Source organism: Bos indicus, chromosome 1 (assembly GCF_029378745.1).
Source record: "Bos indicus isolate NIAB-ARS_2022 breed Sahiwal x Tharparkar chromosome 1, NIAB-ARS_B.indTharparkar_mat_pri_1.0, whole genome shotgun sequence".
In the NCBI taxonomy this organism is placed as follows: domain Eukaryota; kingdom Metazoa; phylum Chordata; class Mammalia; order Artiodactyla; family Bovidae; genus Bos; species Bos indicus.
In genome coordinates, this window is record NC_091760.1 from 73,148,841 (window position 1) to 73,155,516 (window position 6,676).

General features: G+C 51.3%; 1 long non-coding RNA gene across 1 annotated transcript; it reads right to left on the minus strand.

Annotated features, from left to right (window-relative positions):
* Nucleotides 1-293: 293 nt before the first annotated feature.
* On the minus strand, nucleotides 294-6,081 carry LOC109556415 (uncharacterized). Its single transcript, XR_002180401.2, has 3 exons — nucleotides 5,900-6,081; nucleotides 1,787-2,024; nucleotides 294-390 (listed from the first exon to the last, which is right to left on the minus strand). It is a non-coding gene; the product is annotated as an uncharacterized lncRNA (long non-coding RNA).
* Between the last annotated feature and the right edge of the window lie 595 nt (nucleotides 6,082-6,676).

Genomic DNA, 6,676 nt, shown 5'->3' on the forward strand with positions numbered 1-6,676 from the left:
CGTCTTATTTTCATGGAGCCTTTGCTGGCAACGAGGCTGAGGGAAGAGCTAGGTACCCGGCTCAGATCACACAGAAAATTCTGATGAGAAGCTCAGGCAGACACAGGTGCAACAAAATACGAAGGGACCAGGATCATCAGGAGCTCTCTAATAACACGGCTGTGAATGGCAGTGGGCTGTCACGTGACCCGAGTCAGCCGGAGGAGCCAAGCCCCACCACACCATTTGCCCACCAGTACCCGCCCCACCCCGTCTTGCTCCAGAATGTCAGGAAATATCTCCTACCGTTTTTCCAGGCTCCCGGAAATGGTGGAAGGCTGGCTTCTCATCACCGCTCTGTTTCTCTACCCTGAGTATGCTGATTCCTTCCTCTGGGCTGCAGTTTTCCATCTGTAAAGTAATGGAATGAGCTTAGCTCAGCATCTCTCAGAACATATTAATGGCTATTTAGAAAAAAAAAAAAAAAGGTTTTGTGGACAGAGTCAAAAGGTTTTTTGGACAAATGTTTGGAAAAGCCTAGACCCACACTGGATTCCTTTCTCAGAGATTCACAGTGTTCTTGTGTACATATTAAAGTCTCTGAGAAGTCCCGCAGGAGAGAATTATGTCTATTTTTATTGTAGGGCAACTCAAATTTATTTCACTACAGAATTTTTTTTTAAAGAATTGATGTTTTGGAGTAATTATCCAAGGATGGGTAAGAACATTTTGCAGGTTGGGCCCATTTGGTATGACCTGCCTGATTTCAGGGGTGTTGTTCAGTTGCTCAGTCGTGTCCTACTCTTTACGACCCCATGGACTGCAACACACTAGGCTTCCCTGTACTTCACTATCTCCTGGAGTTTGCTCAAACTCATGTCCATTGAGTCGATTTCAAGGGTAATTGTGGCCATTTCGTGTTCATTTCCAAGTCATTGGCCACAAGTGAAACAGGATGGAGTAAACATTGTGGGCCTCCTCTGTTCCAGGTGCTTTTTACATCTCTCATATTATGTAAACCTAATGAAAAACTGAAAGAAGCACATACTGCACCAATTTAACAGAGGAATACGGGGCTTACCAATATTAAATTACTGGCTCAAAGCTTCACAGTTAGCAAGTGGCAGAGCTGAGATGTGGCCAGAGCGTCTGATTCTGAGTCCCCTGCCCTTCCCTCCCCACCGCACATCTCCCAGGAGGGTGGAGAGGCCTGGACTCAGCTTGCATTTTCTGGGCATGAGCTACAGCTGTTGCCATTGCCTTCTGGGTTTGGGCAAGCCCTCCCCACCCCAGGGCTCCCCGACTCAGTCCCTCAGGGCAGCTGTCCCCACAGACCTGTTTGGGCTCTGGGCTCATCCCTGGGGCCCGGCTGCCACCCTCATCCCAGGCTCTTCCCGGGTCCCCGCCTGGTGTCCTGCACCTCCCCTGCCTTGCAGCCTCTCCCTTGGTCCCCTCAGGGCCCCCTCTCCTGTGTCATTCCTGGCGCTCGTCATTTTTGGCTTTGTGTTAGAGCTATGCATGTGCTTCCTTTCCCTCAGCACTGTCTGAGAGGCTCAGTAGCCCTGCCTGCTGCTCTGGGGAGTGACTGTGGGAAGCCTGGTGTCAACCCGGTACTTCCTCAAGTGTGTTGATGAGTTTCTGGGACCCTGCTCCTGGTCTCTCTACAACCCACCCCAACCCCAGCAAGCCTCTTGAATGGGGCACCCCTGGGATACAGGAGGAAGAGTAGATGGAAGCCTGGTAGACAGTGATACAGGCCTCATACAGACCAACCCTGATCCTCCAGTGTCACCTCTCTGAGCCCCACCTGTGATACGGAGATCCAGGGCGGGCCTGACCACTGAACAGAAATGCTCTTGGACTTCTCGGCTCCGCACAGAGTGAGTGAGTGAGTGAGTGAGACACTGTGGTGAGGACAAAGCAGATGGTGCTGCTGCAGACGACCCGGTGGCTGAGGCCTCCGGGGCTGCTGCAGAAAGGGCTCTCTGGGGAGTGAACTCCGAGATGAAGATCAGCATCTGGGGCAGAGCTGTTAGGATCCACACCTGTGGGAGGGAGGGCACGGAGGCAGGATTGCATGAAAAAAGTTGAGGCTTCAGCTGACTCCAGGGGCTTGGAGTCTGGGAGGAGGACTGCAGTAAATCCAGCACTGAAGGAAGGGCCAGACATTTTATATCCCTACGTTGATCACTCATTCGCCCACTGTGGGACACCCCAGAGTGCAATGAGACCTTGCTCCCAGTGGGTTTCTTCAGCTCCAATCTCACAGGGCCAAGAATGGAGGCTGTTGTCTAGCAATTCTCCCAGCAGTGGGGATGATGAAGCCTTCTTTCCAAGGGAGTCTGAGCAGCCTATCATGGTGCCCACCCTAAAGTGGTTCTCAAACTCAAATCACCTGGAGGCTGTGTTAAACCATCGCTGAACCCCAAGTGCTGGAGTTTGACTCAGCGGGTCCTGAGAATTTGCTCCCAGGTGGAGATGCTGCTGCCCTGGGGACCACATTCTGAGCACACTGTTCGAGTCTCATCTTTTCATACTCTGCAGACTGTGTATTATTTGGGGACTGTGTGAATATCCTGCTCTGACCTCTCACCCAATGGTTTTAGCATCCACTGACTTGCAGGTGTCAATCATTCTATCAGTGGTTGCAGATGGTGCTTCACTAATTCTTTGATTCCTTCTGGATTTGTTAGCTGTCATTCTGCTGTAAAGAGGAGCTTTCTCTCTCTCTGCTTTATTCTTTAGACCAGTGGCTATTTATTTGAATTACCTGCGAGCTTTTAAAAATGATTAGCGCCTGCCCTCCAAATTCTGATCGAATTCTGTGGTTGGGGCTTGAGCATCACTATATTTTTAAAGCTCCCAGGTGATTCTGCTGTTCAGTCTGGTTTACACAGACCTAAAAGCCTGGCCTGGGTGCTGAAGAGCCATGGGAAAGTTTGATGCAGGGGAGCAAAGACCCCCATTGGAGTGTTAGAAGGGGCCCTCTGATGAGAGCTGGGGGGCGGTGAGTGGAGTGGGAACTGAGATTTTGCTGTTGCAAAACCCTGCAAGGTGAAATCAAAGGAATAAAATTCTGTGCAAAAGTATTTAGGTGCTGCAGTCCTGGGAAGTGTCTTTGAGGAATTTGTGGGCTGAAGTTAATAAAAAAGGAATAGACAATCTCTTTCATATATGTGACCAGGCCTGCATTTCAAGCATCTTCACATTCCTGAAAACTCACTTAGAAACATTTGGGAAGACAGAGAAGGACTGAGGGTCAGGGTGGGGTATGTGCTCCCCGCCCCCATGTTTGCTCTCCAGCCCCTGAGAGCTGAGCAGCCAGCCATCTGCCCCTCACCTGAAAGTGGCTTTAAGACACAAGAGGCTTTAATCCTTTTGACTTAAGGTTCTCATTAGTTTTAAGATTATTCATTGTGCTTGGCTTTACTTGGCTATTTATTTAAGTTACACGATTGCACGTACATATATCAATCATGGTGTGGGGTGGGAGCCCAGGACTTGGGGCAGAGGGCGTTACACTGCTCAGTCCCCCGGCAGACTGTGGCCAGATAGGGTGGTGGCCTCCGGAGCTGAGTCCATTGCCCTGGGAAGACTCCAGGGCTGCTCAGGAAGGCCCATCTGGGGTCTTGGCAACTTTTCTTTGCAGAAGGGGCCCTTCTTGGGCATCTGAAAGCGTCTAGCTGGCAGGTTTCTTAAAGAGCTGCAACTACAGTCACTGGAACGCTGACTCTGGGTTGATTCATGGATCCTTCCTCTTAGCTCTGCCAGTGCCTAAGGGAAAGGCCTGGCCCAGAGCACTATGAAGGCTCCTTCTTCATGCACACTTAGCCTTCCAGACTGCCCTCCAGGACCCAGAGCTTATACCACAAGCTCCTAATAGAGTCCTCCAACCCAGCATCTCTTAGACACAGCCAACTTCATTCCATCAGGAGGCCACTCCGACTTCTCTCTCATATCAAGGGACCCAAGGGGCACCCAGGCACAGGGGCATGCTCACGGAGCACCCAGTAGTTGGAGCACCAAGACCTGGGTCAGTGATTACATGTGACACACATGACAGGGCACAGCAAGGGTGTCACAGGTGTCGGAGGGCCCTGGGGAAGGAGGATGAATGAGAGCTCCTCAGAGAGAGTGGCACTTGAGCCTGCTGCAGTCTGGTTCTGCCCCTGCCCTTGCTGTGGGGTCTGGGGCAAGTCCCCTCCCCTCTGTGGGCCGCTGTCCTCACCTTCTGCTTGCCCCGCCAGGCTGTAGCACTCCACAGCCCTGGAATTGTTCGTGGGGTGCAGGCTCCCATTCAAAGTGGCCCAGCCTGTCACCACTCTCCCCTCCTGTGGCCTACATTTTGGGTATGGCAGCAGGGAGCATCGTGGGTTTGCAGGCTGGTGAGCAGATGAAGCTGACCACTCTCTCCAGGTTTATCCCCTGCCAGCTGCAGGTAGTGGAGGCGGGGACACTGGGACTCTAGCTTTGGTGCTGAGTGACCTCGGGTGAGTCATTTTCCTTTTCTGGGATTCAGGCTCCTCATCTGTTGAAAGGGGCAATGCCTGCCTCTGTGCTCAAAGAACTGATGGGCAGATCAAAGGTGATGACCTTTGAACCCAGTGAAGAGCCTTTGGTTGAATGTGGGGATTAAAACAGCTATTTCCATCATGAGGTAGAATGCTTGGGTCCCTCCTTCCTAGCAGGAGCTTTGCAAATCTGGGGCAGTGGTTTTTCCTTATAGCCAGGTGGCCCGATTTCATTTTATTTCTTTTTCAGCTCTTCACACCCGTCAAAATATGAAACTGCCTGCCACCCAGCTCCAGAGGAGGACAGTGAGGTTCAACGAATACTTACAAATCATCTGGCTATGCCGCCAGCTCCTTGGCCCTCCCTAGGCCCCTCCTGCCCACCTCCCCACCCCCAGAGGGGGACCTGGGTAGGGTCCTGGCCGAGCCTCCCAGCTTCAGAAGTCCGTCCTCCTCCTGGGACTTTTCTCTTAAGGTTCGAGCTCTGGGTCCCTGGCAGTCTGTCCCAGGTCCTCTGACATCCCAGAGCAGGCTCTTTCATACACTGCCCAGCCCTGGCCACCTGGCCCTCTGCCGGCCAAAGATTCGCCTGACAGGACTGAGCTCTTTTCTCCCCTTAGAGTTTTTCTCCCTTTCTTGGAGAATGTCAAACACAGAAATGGAATTTAGAAGAAATCAATATCCTCAGATGGAGGAGAACTTGCTGCATGTACAGCAAATCAATTTGGCACAAATTTACAGGGCACCTGCTGTGGGTGGGGCCCTCAGCTCTGGAGGGAATCAGGGTTCAATCAGCACGCCCTGGGCCATGGAGATGATCATGGGCAGGAGGGGAGAGGGACACAGGCATCAGTAATTCATATTTAAGCTGAAGAGTGTTGCCAAACCATAAAACCATTTACCCCTCTGAGCTGCCAGTTCCTTGCCTGTGGTATGCTGGCAATAATACCTACCTACGGTGGTTGTACAAAAAACAGGAAATGAATTTTTTTTTAGATGCATGTGAATGGATCTTGCAAGTAGAAACCCACTATCTGGCTGTGTTTCTGGGAAGAGGGTGGATTTGCACTTTGAAAAATGATGTAATATTACATCTTACTGTTAGTACCAGAGAGATCCAAAATAACAAATGACTTAAGCAAAATACAAGGTTTTTTCTTTTTAAAGAACTATACAGAGGTAGGGGCCTCTATACAGAGGTAGTGCTAGTATAGCAGCTCCATGGGGTCAAGAACCCACAGCATCCTTTGGCCTTGTTGCTTTTCTATATGTTGGTTCCGTCCCAAGATATGGTCCAAAATGGCTGCTCCAGTTCCAGCCATTAAATCCACATTCCAGGCACCAAGAAGGAAGAAAAGGAGAAAAGTATATTTCTTCCCTTGAAAAAAGAGTCCTGAAGTGACACCTACCTGTTGACTAGATCTTAGTCACATGCTGGGAAAGGTAGGCTTCCTTCTGAATGGCCATATTCTTAGCTAACTGTCCCATGGAGCAGGGAGAACACATTTTGGGGCCTACAAGCCTCAGCTGCTTTAGGCAGACCGCCCTCTGACTGCCTGCAGACTTTGTCTTCAGCTCTCTTTTCTTTTTGCTTTAAGGAGACTTCTTTCTGCCCCTCCCATTTCGTGTCCAGATGAATGAACCCACAAGAACTTGGCTGGCTGGCTCTGAATTCCGACTTCCCTGGGAAAGCACAGAATGTTACCTACACTGTTTAGCTGCTCCAGAAAGAGTTCTGCCAGGAGCAGAGGGGTGTATCAGGGAGTTGTCTGAACAACCTCAGTGGCGCGACTCCATTGATATGAGGATCTGCCCTCGGACGGGAGGCGTCCTCTCTCTGAGGCAGGAAGGCCGTCTGAGGAGCCGACGGAGACACAGCCCTCCTCTCCCCAGTGCTGGGGAAGGAGATTCTCTCTCTTGAACCCACATCCACTTTTCCCACGGGACACAGGTGCCTCCACACCTCCCCCTGCCCCCCGCTCCCCAGAGTCACTGGGCCCATGAAAGAGGAGAAATCTGGGAGAGGAGCTGGGCAAGTTGTAAAAAGAAGTTGTCTGTAGAATTCCCCCTCTTCCTGCCTTGGGGCATCCAGGCTTCAGGAACATGGGGTGTCCTGTGAGGCTCTTGGTGTTCATGTCCCTGGCCCACTGCTGCCTGACTTCTGACAAAGACCCCCTCACCCATCT